Here is a 17,911-nt window from a genome sequence, read left to right as displayed (position 1 = left end):
TGGCAATTATCTGAGAAATATACTTGAAGTCTTGATTTGTCTGGCAGGGTTTGCTCTCTGTAAACCTATGGTTTGTGCTGTTAAGATTTTATTTACATTTGATTCACTACAGAGTATATTTCTCTCATGAAAGTGAAATCCTAACAAGAAAACAACACGTTGCCCAAAACCATATTGCTTTACTTGACTGGAGAGAAGCAATTTATAAATCTGGGTATGAAGTTTATTATACGCTATGTCTGTGACACAAGTAAAACATCTTTTAAATTTAAAAATAAGAAGTCAATTTCTTTTCCATTTTACTATCTTAAAGTCGCTGTTGCATCTCCATTCTGGCCATGATTCAAACTTCACTAAAAGATTGCTATCCACTGAAATAAGGAAATATTGGATCGGTCCTTAGTACATTTAACAGAGATATAAAACTTTTTTATAATGTTTAGCAAACCAAAGTAGCTGCCATATAAGCCTTTTTGTGGTTAATTAGCACACACTCTTGCTGCCACAAAGTTTGCTGGAGGCAAAGTCTTGGGGTTTTTACTCTCTTTCACAAATGAGTTCCTGTATTGTATCTTGAAACTCTACCTGAAGATACTGGATGAGGTTTTCCTGCTACAGTTAACTTGCCCATAGCAGCCAAAGAACACAGGAAGTTTCCTCCTGTGGTTGAGAAATTATCCCTCACTTGCAACTGAACTGCTTTGCTCCAATGAAGCATAAATATTATATGTATAGTACAATGCACTACCTCATACTAGTAAACGGTGAGAAAAAAACTCAGTTGCTGATACCACTATTTGACCATTTGAAAAGGCAAAGTAATTGCATTCTAATTCTTTCTGTGTATATGAGCTGTCTCAAATGGCTTTATTTTTTTACATTTATGGGCTTTTATATATTTACATTTAGATATATTCAGGCATTTAGTAGACAGCAATGCTAAAGTCACTTGCAAAGTAGAAGAAAATCATAAATGATCGAGGAAGATGCCCAAAGACATGGTCATTTTAGAAAATGTCACCCTTAGCATTTCTCGTCCCCTTTGGCTGGCAAAGCCTGTTCTTGTGATCAGGTGGCAGCTGTAGTTTTTGCCAAGGTCAAGCCTGCTGTTGCTCCTCAGCTCATTAAGGCCTTCTTTTCCATAAAGCCAGTGGAAAAATGCTTCAAAAACTTAGTAAGCAGGTGAACTGGATGCCACCCAGACAGATATGGAGATATGATTGTCAAGAAATCCTGTTTTCCAGAAGGTGGGATGAATTATTGGTACCTTATGGGTAAACAAAGCAGACTAATTTTTATTTGAGAGTCTAGATTCTTGTAGTCTGCAATGGGGCTGCATGAGGCAGCTGCTGGCACCTTGTGGTTGCCTTTGGCTGAAGACTTGATGGTCATTCTTCTGAAAATCCCTCATCTCCATGTTTGCTGGTGGCATCCAGTTGGATCAGGTGTTCTGGCTGACCAAGAATCTGAGATGAAACCTTTCACGCTCCTTCCCTCTACCATTAGTTGGAAAGTCATTTGAGGGGATTTATATCCTGCTCGACAGTGCCTGAATTCCCTGGTCTTCTCCTGATGCACTTAGGCACACTAATTCCTGCCTCTTCAAAAATGGATGTGGAAAGGGGCAGGGACAGGCTGGTTCTCAAATGCAGCTGCTTGGGTCAGTTTTGCAACATCTAGTATCAATTTCATTTGGGAGTAACTTAAGCTAAGTTTTTTTCTTAAGTGGGTATTTGTCTGGTTTGGGTAGTTTGTTTGTTTTTTACTTTTCAAACTGAATTAATAATGTTTGCCTTCATAAATATTCGCATCACAAAATCCCAAAATATTGTTTACTGAGCTCCTGAAGGCCAACACTGCAGAAGTAAGCAAACTAGCAATTTTTAAGGACAAGTAATAGGCGATTTGGTTTTGTACCTCATTCCCTCCCAGAATTTTCCATTAGGAGACTTACGTGCTCAGGGTGTTCAGCTTGTACTTTTCACTCCTCTGAAAGCGGCTGGTTACAACTCTGTAGCTCAGCTTCACAAGCACATGTGACTTTTCTAACTCAGGATCAGGTCTTCAAGGACCCTGCATAGATTGTGAGATTTGAAAGCTGTACACATGTGGTCTGCATACCTCCCCTTTCTGGCTCTGTTTATAACAGCAGTTTGTATTATTCAAATCACCAAGGTCATCATGCCAAAACAGTAAGAGAAGCTCTCTACTCCAAAGACTTTCCCTTAGTGTTACTCGGGAAAAACACATGGGGATGGACACAGCCAAATAGGAAAGTGGGTACATATGGACAACATGACCTGGAACACTGACAACTGTGTATCTTTGTATACGTGTATGTAAGTGGGATGTTGTAGTGTTTGTGTCTCCCAAAGGGGCCCTTGGAGCTAGGTGAGCTCATTTCCCGGCAAAGTAGTCTCACAGGGTTGTTTCATTGTAGCAAGTAGAAGGCCTCAGGAGTAACCTGGTCAATGTACTAATAGACTTTATTTCCTGTGGGCTTCCTGCACCTGTGGGGACACCGCCTGAGCACAGTGAGGGAGGGGTGAGAAGGAAATAATGAATGGGTGAGCCAGAAAAGGGAGAAATGGTCAGGCAGAAGGAGGTGGACAGTAGTCATGAAGCAACTACTGAGCAGCCCGTAATAAAATATACACTTTACCCCAGGGGTTTGCAACTGTGTGTGACTGGAGAGAGGCCAGAGACCAAAAAACAATAATGAAAGAAATTAATCTGAGGAGCATATGAGAGGACACCAAGCACTTGGCACATTATGAAGACACAGAAGATGGTGTGATGGTGTGAGGGGGAAGAAGTAGCACAAAGACCATTGGAGTGGTCAAGGGCAGTGTAGTTAAGGTTGGAAGAGGGAACCTGTGAAAAAAGAGAGTCATGATGACTCAGCAGTACTCCTTGTCCTCTTCCACTCGCGGCTGAGGTGGACAGCAGCCAGCCACAGCACTGGCAGAGGAGTGTTTCCACTGGCAGAGCAATGGGATCTTCAGCTTCAGTGACCACCTGGAATGCTCAAAGCTTATGCCTGTCCTGAAGAATCAAGAGGACCTCTGTTTAATATCTGCATCCAGTGTTGGCATCATATCATAAAGTTGGAAAATAGAGTTTTTCTAGCTCTAAGAGCTCTGCTTACGGCTTTCGGATGAGGCTCACATGGAAGAGGACCTCTTTGTCCTGCCAGAGGAGAAGGGATGCCCCTGGTTCAGCTTTTTGGTTCAGCCCCTGGTTCAGCTTTGTGTGCTAGTAGTCCCACTAGCCCTCAGAGCAGCATGCTATAAGGAAACAAACCAAAAGCTTAATTTTTTTCTGCAGTTTAACTTTTTCCACTATGTCTTTTTCGTTGTGGGAATTTCAGTAGAACGAATAGCGTTCTTTGGAGGTATGGTACACATTTTTTTCTGAGAGTCACAGGCTCAAAAACCTGTGCTAGCATCAGGCAATTTTGTTTCCTGTCATTTATTACCCTGCTAGTATGAACACCTTTTTTTTTTTTCTGAAGCACATAACTTGTGGTCAGCTGCATCTGGTACTACTAGACAATTACGGTAAATTTACATTTTACCAGTTGAAATTTCCTGTAAGCCTTCTGTGGGCTAGAAATATAAAATGAAACTAAGCAAGCATGTTCTAACAAATGAGAAATATTATTTTATTTGATTTATTTTGTTTGTTTTTTCATAACAGTATCTGGACTGACTGCTGTCATACTACAACTTGTGACAGGCACAGAAAAAGCCTATTGCAAATAACAATTTTAAGACATTGTTCTCTGTCACAATAAACCTTGATACTCTGCGGGGACTTATGGGTGGCGATGTTTCTAGCGAACAGTCTAGGAGCTAGCAAAAGATCTGTTTTACTCTATGTAACATTCTAAGCTGTGCATAAGAACAAGAACATCATGTTTTCTTACTTGTTATCTCACATTAATGTGTGCAGCTCCTAGAGGCATGGTCCCCAGGGCCAACATGACTTAAATGAAGTGATGGGTGCCATTAAGTATATGTTGTGTAAGGTATCTATAAGTATTAAGTAGTATATGTAGCTGAAACTTATTCTGTAAGGATTCAACTGTGACTAGAGATTCCTAGTGAGGCACATACAATGAATAATGCTGGTAATGAAAATTATGGGTTTTCTCCTTTCCAAGGGAAAAAAGGAGGTGCTCAGAACTAGCAGCATCCATATTTGTGAAATTCTTTCCTATGTTCCCATGTTCACCGTCCAGAAGAGAGGAGGATTCAGTTTGTTCAACTCTTTGCTCTCCATTGACTACATACACCAGGAAATGTGCAAAATCTTTTTTTCTCAGATGTCACGCTTTCCTCAAGTTGATCTTTCACGATCGGGCACTGTGCTGATCCAGGAGGGAGGCAGAGACTACTGAACCTTGCAGCCACTGGGCTAGCTGAGCACTTTGCCTGCGTGGAAGGCTGAATCCAGATACCACTGCCTTGACTCAGTTTGTGCTCAGGCTGGCTGATGTAAAGGGATTTGAGGATCCACCATTTGTGCCGTGCTTGGACAAACCGTGTGGTGTGTGCTCGTTCAATAATCACGTATGGGAGCTTTACCTTGGAATTGCATAGGTAGGTGTAGAAACAAGCTGCATGGTGTTATATAGTTCCACATCTCTGCTGAACAGTTTGCTTTCGCTTGGAGGAAGTTGCTTCTGCAGTGAAAAAGTATTAGGGAACGCTGCACCTTTTCTTGAAAGGGTGGTGTGTTCTGGGCTATGATAGCAGAAAGTTGTGTGGTGAAGGCACTGGTGACCTTTCGAACAGGCTTTCAAAAATAGGCTTTCAAAAACTACTTGCATGTATTTGCTCATGTTTTAGATATCTTTCCAACTTGACCTTTTGAAAACAATCTATTTACACATCCCACACACAGCGAGATCAGCAATGTGAGACAGTGAGGGGTGGGAGTAGATATGCAGAGCTCAGTGGCATATAACCATCACACTTGCACCATGCCAACCATGCTCATACTCTTCCCAGATGTGTGCCAGGGGCTGACCCAGTCCTGGGATGTGGTGGGGCTTTATGCACCCTCGTTGGAGCTAGTGTAGAGGCTGTGACCATGTGTGCTGGTTTTGGCTAAGGTAGAGTTAATTTTTTTCACAATTACTAGTATGGGCCTATGTTTTGAATTCGTTCAGTGACAAATGACTTCATCATCTCCCAGGAGTTCCCAGCTGCTAGATATGAAATCTCAGTGTCCCATGCCCTGGGTTAGATCAGTCAGCAAAGGGCTCTTTGCCATAAAGCGTGTGCAGCTTTGCCAGGATGAGGTGGCTCTGAGACATCCCAGCAGCTCTTCTTCCTGGTGCATGGCACTGCAAGCTTTTCCCTTCCATATGACCCGGAGTGCACACCTTTTCATAGCCATTTTCTGCATCCTAACTGTATGGGAAACCACAGAAGAGCTCTCTATCTTGATTCCTAATGTTATATTTGCATGTTGCGGGGAACACATTCATAAAGGGGTGTACCCAAAGGCTTGGTGTTAATTGGTGCCATAGTGCTTTTAATTTAGTCACATGGATCTGGCAGTGCAGTTCTCACAGCAACTGCCCTCCTTGTGCACAGGGGAAAAAGCTTCCCAAGAAAGTGGGTTTCTTCACTGCAGTGTCACAGAAACCATATGCAACAAAGAGATTTTTATGGAAGAAGCCTTATATAGCATAACTGTAGGGCTAAAATCCCAAAGATAAAGTCATCATGCAAATATCCATGCACTTATGGGCATATATGGGTAGCCCAGACTCATCCCAGACTCTGCAAGTGGGAGATTTTTGGATGCGATTTCAAAATTCCTGACTGTGCTGTGTTCCAGTAATAGTAATGGAGTGAAGCCAAAGTTGTAACCTGGCTTGGGTGAGGATAGATCTGCCTCCAAGGTCTGCCTCAGCTGCAGACTCTTTGCTTTCCTTATCACAGTGTGTGACTTCTCAGTGTAGAATTAACTTGAAGACTATTATTTTTATTGGGGAGGAGGGAGGAGGCACTTCGGACAAACTCAGTGTGCAAGATAAACTAGGTTAGAGTACTTTCAGAAGGTCATACTGTACATGACAGTATGTTATGTACATACATGAGGCCAGGGGGACCTGGCCTCAGCAGGTGAAGTAGAAGATGCATCGCTCTAAAAGCAGAGTGGCAGAGTGGTCTGTAAGCAGGGGTGAGAGCTGATAGCTGTCCATTGGCCCCCAAAGTCAGTGGAGACCATAGAACACCATATAGGGAAGAGTTCAGTGGTCCCTTTTCCAGCATTTGGTACACAAATGTAAAAAGGACTTAGTGAAGTCTGGAGTGCATATGTGATTTGCATTCCACTTTCTCAAGTCTCAAAGAAATGCACAAATGGTTTCATACCACATCAAAACCTCCCACTAAATACAATTTAGTACTTGGCATTTAATTGGAAAGTACAGCTCTGTAGTTTGCATGTACAACTACAATTTAGAAGAACTTAGTCCAAGGTCAAGTCCTTGTACTACAGGTTAAATGTGCAATTTCAGACTGACCTTTATGGGGAATTAACACATATGAAATCTAACTTCACCTGTTCTGAATTTCAATTACTTTATCCTTCCCGATTTAGCTTTCATTTTCACTCACCTCAGCTGATGCTTATAATCAATTCTTAGATTCTCTTGATCTGATATTTCTTTAGTCAAAGTCAAACAACTTTTCATGTTGTTTCATGCTATATCAGTTAGATTCAGGGGTTAATAAACTTGGCCTCAGTTCATCATGAAAAGACATGGAAAGAGATAATCCTATCCACATATACAACCACTGGTTTGCTTTTAAAATATCCACCTTTCCAAATTATAGATATATCTTTTTCTTCTTGTATTCCACTACATTAGTGTTCTCAGTCTTTCCTAACTTCACCCTGGCCAGACTCATAATCAGTATACTGATACATGCAACAGTTAACTGCCATTTTTTGTCTCAGTATCTTGACTTTTGTGATACTTCCCTTGCCCTAACCGAAGCATCATCTGTTTGTTTAGGCTGAGGATCTTCCACTGCACTTCACAACTTGTTGTTGTGCTCTCTCTGAATGACTAACACCAACTTCAGTTCACTATGGCCAAATGGAGTCATACTTCCTTCTAGATCCAGGCTAGCAACCTTTCCTCAGGCTTACAAGTCAGGTATCTCTTTCAGGTCAACTCTCTATGAGTCCTCATATCCCAGTTGTCACTGAGTCTTGCAAGTTCTACAGAATGCACAAATACACTGCCACTAAACACAACACTATTTCCATTGTAGTGAGTTGACCCTGGCTGGATGTCAGGTACTTGCTAAAGCTACTCTATCACTCCCCTCTGCAACTGAACAGAGGAGAGAAAATATAACAAAGAGTTCATGGGTTGACATAAGGAAGGACCTGGAGAGATCACTCACCAATCACCATCATAAGCAAAACAGACTAGAAGTAGAGATATTAAATAAATTTAACAGAATCAGAGCAGGAGAATGAGAAGTAAAATAAACCTTAAAAACATGTTCCTGTCACCCCTCCCTCCTTTCCAAGTTCTACCTCCTACCCTAGTGGTGCAGAGAGATGGGAATGGGGGTTACAGTCAGTTCACTAGAGGTTGTTCCTGCCACTGTTCAGGGAGAGGGGTCCTTCCCCTCTGCTCCAGCATGAGATGCCTCCCACAGGAGACAGTCCTCCGTGAACTTCCCCAGAGTGAGTCCATCCCACAGGCAACACAAAGTTCTTCACAAACTGCTGCAACATGTGTCACTTTTCCACAGGGTGTAGTCCTTTAGGCACAGGCTGCTCCAGCATGAGTCCCTCACAGGAACACAAGTCCTACCAGAAAACCTGGTCCAGTGTAGGGTGGGCTTTCCCTCCACAGGTCAGCAGGTCCCTGCCTGGACCCTGCTCCAGCATGGGAATCCCATGGGATGACAGCCTCCTTTGGGCATCCACCTGCTCTAGTGTGGATCTCCTCCATGAGCTGCAGAGGGACAACAGGATTCAGGGGAACCTCAGCTCCAGCACCTGGAGCACCTCCTCCTCCTTCTCCACTGACCTTGGTGTCTGCAGAGTAGTTCACACATTCTCACTCTTCTCTGGCTGCAATTTCAACTTTTCTGGCTGCAATTTCAACTGCCCAACAACTTTTTTTCACCCGTTTTTAAATACATTATCACAGAGGCGTTACCATCATTCCTGGTTGGCTCAGCCTTGGACAGTGGTGGGTCCATCCTGGAAACTTCCAGCAGCTTCTCACAGAAGCCACTTCTGTTGCCCCTGGCTACCAAAACCTTGCCATGTAAATCCAATACATCCATCAGCTATAAATTAAGAGCCAGATTTTAGCTGTCTCTTCATTTTCATTCTTATTCTGTTCCAGCACCCTTTTTCTGGCCTTCAGCAATGCATCTTATTGTTTATGTTGCTTCAAGATGTTTCAGTCTAAGCATTCTCCACGTGCCACATTAACCAGGTTACCATTCTCTTCGCATCCCTCAGCAGATTTCCCTTTCTCCTTTGTGCCAAAATCTACCTGTATGTATTGACGTGGCCTTTTACCTTCCCTTTCATCTTCTCATCTTCTGTGTGCTGTAGAGATGTCTACTATCCTGAGGCCATTTTATTGCTGCTTCACTTATTGAACTGTATCATGGTTATACATAATTTTTAAGAAAATATTTTTAAGAAAATATCCAGGTTGTTTTAGAACCCAACAGTATCCAGTTTCCAGCAGTATGATGGAGAGGAGTTTCCTCACCCACCTACACATCTGCTGGCTTGGTACAAATTATCAGCAAATAGTGGTTTTACTTTTGTGATAAAAGTCTTATAGGTCCACATGTCTGCTTCAAATTGGTATCCTAAACTTGGTGCTACCATGTTTCAGTCAAAAGCTAATGAAACAAACGTGTGTACACAAACTGGTGAGACCTACTGGACCTACCAATTTTTATATATTGTCTTGACCTTTTTGATAACAACTCCCTGGATAAAGAGTTCACTTACTTGAGGCAGTTGTGCTGATAATACGAAGTCAGTACTGGCCTGCTTTGAGGCCACAGCTTACTGTATACACAAGACTCAGGAGCAGCCTGTGGTTTCACTAGGCACTTTTTGTAGCAGAAAACCTCCCACAGAACTGTAGCCTCTGCTGTGGGGAAATTGGTTAGCCTCATATGGCACACCCTAATCATGTTTCCCAACAGCATAAGGCAGAGGCAAAATACCAGAAGATTTAACAGCTTCTAGCTGAAACGTCCTGTGTCTAAAAGTGGAGAACACAAGGTCAACCCATTTGCCTCTGGACTCCAAAACCAAATGGACATTTTCTAGCCAACAGAAATAACCGATTTAGTAAATCTGGGGTATTTACTACAACTTTTGTATTAGCAGGGAAGTGGAGAAATGAAATGCAAATCTCCCCAGGTTCTCACTGTACCTATGAATTTCTCTTGTAAACGATCTTGCAGCCTTGTTCTCTTGACTTTAGGATAACTATCTTATCTCCCTTGTCTTGAGAGGAATATGAGTGAAACATCAAATATCTAACCTGAATGCACAAGCATCTTGAAACAAAAAGTAAGAAAAGAGCTCCCTTTTTATTCTTGTCCTTCCAAAAAATGATCCCAATGAAACATTGTAACACAGGGTTACAGCTGGGAATCTCCAAATTCCATCTTAAACAAAAGTAAATGTTTTACCTTTCTAGGTAAGGTCTGGCACAAAATTTAGCCTTTATAAAATGTAAATTAATAAATTCAAAAATTCTGCAGAAGTAGTGAAATTATTCCCATAGCCTCTGCAGTTCAGTTTGCCATCTCTTGGGAATCCTGTTTGCTCAGCAAATAGGTTTAATATAGGATGGCATCATTAACACTGCGGGGACAATTGTTGAAGAATATGAACATGGGTCATTTCCACCTGAAGTCATTCATGTAATTACTGCTCCAGCTTAATAGCAAATGAGTAAAGCAAAACAGCCTACAAAATAGAGAATTAATGAAATTACATACTAAATCCCTTTGTTAGTGTAATATATCAAACATGGATAAATCAACACATATAGGTCTCCACTTACGGAAAAATGTTATGTCCCCTGGAAAATGGGTGGGGGCAGGAGATGAAGGCTTGAGGAGCTAGGTGGAAACATTCAATTAATTCAGCCTGTCCTGAGGTAGCAATGTGGATGCTATATCACTACACACACACACACACACACACACACATACAACCTCCCATCCTTAGTGGTAGCCTCTGAATCTGTGTTGATTTACCCCTTGGCTCTGGAAATGATTATTCACCTGAGCATTAAAGGTGATCACAGCTGTGAGGTGAACACTCACAAACACTTTAAATCAAAACCCATTTAACTCCAGCCACATTTGCCTTCTCATTCTTCAGCTAAGAGAACCTGTTTCCATGATGTTTGATTGCCATGCCTTTCTGCGTTTGCAATACAGATGTGTCTAAGCAATTTTTAATTACCCTTTTAATATATTATTTTATAATCAGATTTTTAAAGAATATGAACATGAATTTTTTCCTGTAAAACATTATCCGTTATTAGGCGACACAACCTCCATGTCCTTGTAATAATAATCACCCTTGACTTGACATTAGCCACTCCTCTCTACAGTTTTCTTTACTATCTTGGAAAAGTAACCATAAAGTGGTTATTGTTGCCTGTATTTTTAATTACTTTGTTGTCTCTTTGCTTTTATGAGTCAGCCAGACAACTTGTTCAATAGCCTTATGACTAATTTAGTGCCTTTGTTTCTACAAACAGCTGCACCAAAGAGCACCTAAATAAGATTGTTTCAGTGATACTTTAATGTGTTGCATTTGAAGTCTTTACTCCTTTGCTACAAACTGTGCTCACTGCTTAGCTTTGACCACAACTGAGTAAGATCACAGTGGGATTCATTCCTCTTCTTATTAGAAGTTTGTTCACCTCAAAATTGTTACAGTCAGCTAGACCATCTCTGCTTGCAAGGGTTCCAGCAAGAGCAGGTATGTAATGATATATATTAGACACATTCAGGGAATCCATGGTTCCTTTGAGCAATACTAGCTGTGAGCTATGTAGCAGTTACCCTCCATTTCATGAGGTCTATGATTTGGTTTTCTGTTGGTTTAGCCACCCTACAAGCTGAAGGTGGGTGGGGGTTGGAGGTGAAATGCCTGCAATGCTCCGGGCAGGTGCTTTGCCACTCAGCCCAGAGTGAATTTCTGTCCATACAGCTCAGTAATTCTTAAAATTGTGTGTCTGGTGAAAAGAAAATTTGGCTTGCCTCTGGCACTCTGAGATAGGTGTGGTGATACAAAACCAGGCTATCAGATGGTCAAACTGCCTGGGACCTTTTCTCCTGAATTTTGTTGCAGACTTTCACCCCAGCCTTCTCAAGCACAAGAAAGCTAGTATTTCCTGTTCAACAATTCTATTTAATGATTTAACTTGAGTGTGTACTCCAGGTACTAAGTATAAATTAATAAATCTTACTGCAGAAAATTATCTTTCTTCTTCGGCTAACTCTCAGTCAGACATTTTTAAACTCCAGACCATCTATCCCCTCTCACTCCTTCCTGGAGGTGAAAAACAGTAACAGTGCTCATGCTGGTATGTCAGAATAGCAAAAGCTACTTTGATGCTGAATTTGTTATACATGTGTTTGCATATTCTTGTGGCTGAAGAGGTACAGAAGGTCTCTTCTAGCTCAAACAGAGACAAACTGAGAATAACTACAAGGAAGAAAACAATAACAGTAAAAAGGAACAAAACCCACACACTTTCCTCTGAAGATTAAACAGATTAGCTACAGGTAAGAAAGAGCCAGACAAGAACTAGAACTCCCACACTGGTATGTTAGACTCATTATTTCTTATGTGAGTGAGTAATAATCTCTCCAATTGATGGATACGACAAAAGATGAAAGAGACAGAGCATTACAGTGTCAGCTCAACTGAGTAAGCAACCAATATTTGATAGGAGCTCACAGGGTGCTAATAAGTTTCATAAAACCAGGATGCAAGTGAGTGTGATAAAATAGAATAAAGAACAGAGAAAAAATTAGGAGGGTCATAATAAAGTCAAATAATTGTTTTTAGAAACAGCTAAAGCATGTCCTCCTAAGATATGGAGGGGCTGAAGGTGGAGAAAGGGTGGTTTGGACTTTTCTGATAATAGACATGTATGTATTAGTACAAAAAGACATAGAGATTTCCTTTGTACTCAGCCATCATTATTTGGATCACATCTCATGGGAAGCAGTAGGCCCTGAAAGAGATCCATAAGAAAGTATGAGTTTTGATCCTATTCATTGACTGATGAGGGCTGGGCTCTGGGAAGGGCCAAACAGGGTAAGAAAATCAGAGAACTTTCCTGGGAGTGGGAGAAAGAGAGAGACAGGTGACCAGAAAGAAAAGTGTCTGGTTACAAAGAAAACGCAGGAAAGCAAAGGAAATTTGAAACAGAAACAAGGCTGAGGAGAAAGGATAAAACCATTCCAAAGCCTTGCTCATTTTCCTGTCTGAACCACTAAGGGAATGTTCACCTGTAGCTTATTTACTCTGAATATAAAACCAAAGAAGATACAAGGAAACCCAGGTACCAGGAGGAGAACTATCTATATGGGAAGAGGGTCAGGGCAGATGTGTTTCATATTTTGTCTCACCCAGAGGAAAGTGCTGACTCAGATCAAGATTCTGACTCAGTATTCCCAAGATCCCTGCCACATCACCGTGTTGCGCTTTCAGAAATGCCCCTCAGAGAAATACATACAAGCACTCTGTCGTGGAAATGATAGATCACACTCACAAATAAGTAAAAAAGAAGTCTATCCAACATTAAAAGCATCCTCTTGAAAATTCTACTTCTCTATTGTCAGTCATCTTCTCACAAGTTCAGAAAGTTTATCAGTAAAGCCCCTTTAAAACAGAAAATGGCCAAGCAAAATTGAGAATCTGTGAATTGATGCTGTACATGGTCTAAGAAAATTTAAAAAATGTGAAATGAGTGCTATATGAATTTAAAAGTGTGCCTAGAGCTATTAAAAATTGTGGAAGAAGGACAGACCTTCAGATTAGAGTTATTCCTTAAGTTTAGTCAGAGTCTAGAGACCAGATATCTCTTCTCATGTCCTCCAAAAGTGCCTCTGGTTTGAAACAGAGCTTTTAGTGAGTGGCTTCCATGAGTAGTCAAACACCATTTTTGTAAAAAGTGCAAATGGAATTATATTTGTGGTTGTAACTTCTTTTTTTTAAGGTTGGTTGGTTGGTTTGTTTGTTTTAATGACATGTGACATGCTTATTGGGGAGCAACTTCTATCACTGGACAGAAACTACTTAGCTGAAGTGATTTTTACTCTTCATCTAAGACTTTGTTTTTCTCTATGCAGGTTAAAAGGTACCTATTTTGTCCATCTGTGTGTAGCTTATTTTGGAGATAGAGGCACGAATGCATGAGAATTTCTTCTTTTAATTGCTATTCTTTCCCTACAGTGTGTTCATTAGCATTTGTGCAGTTGGTCTACACATAATTTTAGAATTCATAAGAACTGTCTGAAAATGAAGAGCTAGCTTACTAAGATCAGTTCAAAGTTTTAAAATGAATAATTTTTTCCATTTATATCCTTGCAACTAGCCACCTGTGATAAACACCATCTGAAAACCACATCATTTTTTGCAGCACTCAATAAGCAAATGATTTTTACAAAGTCTATGGCAAAAAAATCCCCAGTTGTTAGACAGGCAACATGAAGCTCACCAGCTGGACTTTCATCAGGACTTTCACCACTGTGTGTTTGCTTCAGATAAAAAAATCTGAACAATTTTTTATTCATTCATGATTTTTATTAAACTGCTCTGTTAATCTACAAAGAGAACAAGCACATGAATGACATAGGGTAGTTGACAGCATTTTATGTATTTTCTACAAATCTCTGAAAAGTACTGTATGTATTTTAAATTAATAGTTTACTGGTATTTGATGTAATTTGAGAATTTTGTCATTTATCAATAAATTATGACCTTTCTATAAATTCACAGCCATTTTATTCCACATATTCTGCTGGGCTAAATGTGGGAAAGGACTTTAGCACATTTATTTGTAATCAAAACCAAAACAGTTTAGCCTTACAGTAAGTAATCAAATCTTTCTATCATTGAATGAAAGATGTTCCCTGAGTATCTGGAGTGACCAAAAGAGAAGCATGGTTCAGGAACCAAAAGCCTGTAAGGGTGGACTATCCAAACTAAGTAGAGCCTATGGTGTGTGGAGGGTTTCTGATGATGTGAAATAACTCACATTCTTCATACTTCCCGAGGTTGCATATCAGGTTCAAATGTGAAGGAATTTTGAGACCATTTAGGGAAGATAAGAATATTCTCAGCAAATAATGTGAACACTGGTAGTTGTTTTTTATACAAATTCATGAAAGTGCAGGCTCTATTCTAAATTCTCAACCTTTTCTATGCTTTTTCATTTGTTAGAGTCATTTGTCTGGGCACACCACTCAAGATATGATTTTTTTTTTAATGCACTTTATATTGATATCCAGAATCAAGTTTCCCAATTCAATTCACTTTTAAATCAAAAGCAATCTTTCCATTGACTTTTGCAAATTTTTTAATCAATCAACCTTTAACAAAAACCTCAAGCAGCACCAGCTGCACAAGGAATTATATACTGCAATAAAGAACTGCACATGATTATTGCAACAAATTGGGTAAGACTGAGTTCTGTAGCATTTGTTTAGCCTGGTAGCCAAATTTTCAGTGTAGGTATTTCAAACTCAATTTAGCATAGTCGTTCATTGAAATAGTGTAGTCATGTAAATACAGTTCAGGTGGGAAGGAAATAAATTTTAGTTGATTGAACAGCATTATTTGCATAATGTCTCTGTTCAATGGTCCTTCTAAAGGTGAAGCTAAAATGGAAAGTCTAAATTTGTTCTTGTAAGAACATAAATCATTGACATCTACAGTTTTTAAGGATGCAACTAGAAATCTGTGGTGGAGGACACAGGATGATAACGTAGGGAAACACGAAGTGGACTGAGGACAATTGTGCATGCCCCAGAGGGAGAGCTGCCAGTGAGCAACATCTGTTGTTTGACCTTCAGGAGCCTATAAGAAAGGTGGGAGGAAGGGGGGGGAAGCGGAATTTCCTTACCTCTAGTGACATTAACGGTCTGAGGATAAAATAAAATTGTGAATTGTGGAATGACTTTCCTTCTGTGTCATTGGCTTTGGGTTTACTGTATATGACGATACACTTCTCAAGAATAGAAGCGGTTATGCATATAGATATATTTTATTGAATCTTGTTTGATAGCATAAATCCAACCTGTGAAGAAGTACTGAGTGTCACTTATTCCTGTTAAACTCACAACCCTGAGTTGACTTAGAGACCAGGTTTATCTGACTGGTGCCTTTCTGTTTTGTAAGGTCAAGGTCATCTCTGACCAGTGATTTAGGGGGAAATCTCGCTAATTACACATTTGCTTGAGAGGTAGCAGTGAGTATGGAGTGATGCAGGAGGTTCCTTTCCTCTTTGTGTGACAGGAAATGGAGCCCTCTTTGATTTTAGTTTTCCTCTGGATGATGTGACCACCATACAGACTCAACCGATTTTGCCATGGATCAAGGGATTACTCTCTTTATTTCTGCAGGTAACTTTTTGGCATACATCTTCCTTATTGCTTGTTAGGAAGACTTTGCTTACTGTGGGTGGACACTCTGGTAAGAAAAGAGTGAAAGAGGAAGCCGGAAGACAGTTGGCCTTCTTTTGCTATCTTGCATCAGTGCCAACTGCTACATAACACACCCAGAAGTCATATTTGTTGCTGTTACTAGGCCATCATGCTGCTCCTCACCTACTTCAGCAGCCTCCTGAATCCCATGCATTGCAGAAGTTGCTGTTGTCACTTCTATGCCCCACACAAGACAGCAAAGAGGTGAGAGGTTTTGTATTATTTGCTATTTTGGGCTGAAAATCCTGCACTTGTCTGCCAGGTTTAGATTTTTCCACCTCCAGACCTTTGTAGACTTTTTTATTATTCCATATTCCCATTGACAAAAAATAATCCCATGGTCACTCCTGGACTAGTGGAGGAAGATAATGGCAAGGACAGATTTAAGATGACAACCTTCACCCTGGAGTCCTACAGGACTCAAGGGCAAAACAGACAAAATAGAGACTTCCAGGGGTGCATGATACCACCTGCTCTTGAGTTTGCCCCTACATGAGGGATGCACAAAGGGGGATTATTGGCTCTTAATTTTCTGAAAGGCCCCAGGAGAACCCCAGAAAACTGCAAACCAGTAATGCTGACATCCCTACCACACAATTCCCAGACAGATTGGGCCCATGGATAAATGTGGTGCAAAAGAAAATAATAAATATGGCATTTGTGACAGGATATACCACACTTTTTTGTTACACAAGAGTTTACTGAAGAGTTGATGAATACAGACAAGGGGGAGCCAAAACACTACCATGTCTTTGAAGCTTCAAAAGAGTCTCTGATGAGTCTCACTGTAAAGCTACAAAAGAAGTTAAGCTATTACATTATCAGGAATTCCTCACATAAATATGCAACTGGTTAAAATATAAGAAAAAAAGAACAGTTAATAGTTTTTGCAGTTAAGTGGGTTCAGTCATGAAAGGGCTTGCCTGTGGCCTGTGCCAATGGTCAGGCATTGGAATAGGCTACACAGGATGGTGGGATCACCATCCTTGGAACCTTTCCAAAGGCATGTGGATGTGGCACTTGGGAATATGGTTTAGGGGTGAACACAGTGGTGATGGGTTAACATGTCTTTTCTATGATTTAAAATGTAGACATCAGCAATTTGAGAAAAAGGGAAAGCTGTGAAATAATTAAGGTTGCTGAAGTACTAAATTAATATTATTCATATTCACAATAAAGTTTGTTGATATTATATATGAGCTATTAATATTCATAACTAAGTTTACTGACGTACTAAGTTATGCAGGATACAGAGAAGAGATCCACCTGCAAAGAACTATTTAAGGACTTCGAAATATAGAGTGACAAGGTGATAAAATGGCAGATTAAAATCAGTACTGATAATATGGAAGAATAGAGAGTAAGGACAGAATCAATTTGCTGCACAAGTGATGCGTAAAACACAGTGACATGCTCAGACAATTCTGTCTTTCCTTTTGAATTTTCCCCTTTCTAGTTTTAACTACTAAGTGGGAGATAATATCTTTTTACTCCCTAGCATGTGCATTTATTAACCCACTCAGATTGTGTAGCTGGAAAATATTGTGCTGACCTTCAATAAAAAATGTCCAAAGTCTCTGCTATGCTTTTTCTTGTAAATATTTATGGTAACCATTAAAATTCTTTTCACACTTAAATTTAGCTTAGCTGCAAGTGCCTTCCTCACTTGGATATAGTGAGGAATGGCACACAAAATGAGATCCAGGACCCTGGTGAAAGTGAGAGAAGAGATGACAAGTTTTCATGTTACAAGTGATTTGCCTAATTTGTATGGTGCACAACTGGATATCATACAGAAAAGGTATGGTATGGGAGGGAAGGGGAGGGCAAAGGATGGGGAAGGGATAGGATGGGGTGGGGTGGGGTGGGATGGGATGGGGAGAGCGGAGGGGATGGGGATGGGGATGGGATGGGAAAGGGACAGGATAGGATGGGGAGGCAAGGAGAGGGTGGAAGAGGAGGGAAGGGGAGGGGAAACAAGGAGAGGGGAGGAGATGGAAAAATGTGGTCTTGTGGAGGTTGATTTTTATGATATTCTTCTCTAGCACTGTTATCACAGTAGTGGAGCAAAGTGAGAAATGTTCAGCAGTTAATCTTAAGCACCCTGTAGAAATAGGTTGCACAGACTTACACTGGGTAGAGAA

General features: G+C 40.5%; 1 long non-coding RNA gene across 5 annotated transcripts in view; it reads left to right on the top strand.

Moving 5' to 3' along the window:
* Nucleotides 1–4,172: 4,172 nt before the first annotated feature.
* Nucleotides 4,173–17,911, top strand: part of LOC113957511 — a 28,089-nt gene continuing 14,350 nt past the window's right edge. The window contains exons 1-4 of one of the 5 annotated variants that reach the window (XR_003531188.1): nt 4,173–4,604; nt 15,008–15,152; nt 15,687–15,971; nt 17,410–17,568. This is a non-coding gene — a long non-coding RNA (uncharacterized LOC113957511). Of the gene's footprint in view, nt 4,605–14,999; nt 15,153–15,686; nt 17,569–17,911 lie in introns of all 5 variants that reach the window. The other 4 variants (XR_003531190.1, XR_003531189.1, XR_003531182.1 and 1 more) reach the window with 4 other exon arrangements.

Source organism: Corapipo altera, unplaced genomic scaffold (assembly GCF_003945725.1).
Source record: "Corapipo altera isolate COAL_440 unplaced genomic scaffold, ASM394572v1 1, whole genome shotgun sequence".
NCBI lineage: Eukaryota > Metazoa > Chordata > Aves > Passeriformes > Pipridae > Corapipo > Corapipo altera.
Note: the sequence above shows the minus strand (reverse complement) of the source record. Positions and strands in the feature narration are given on the sequence as shown.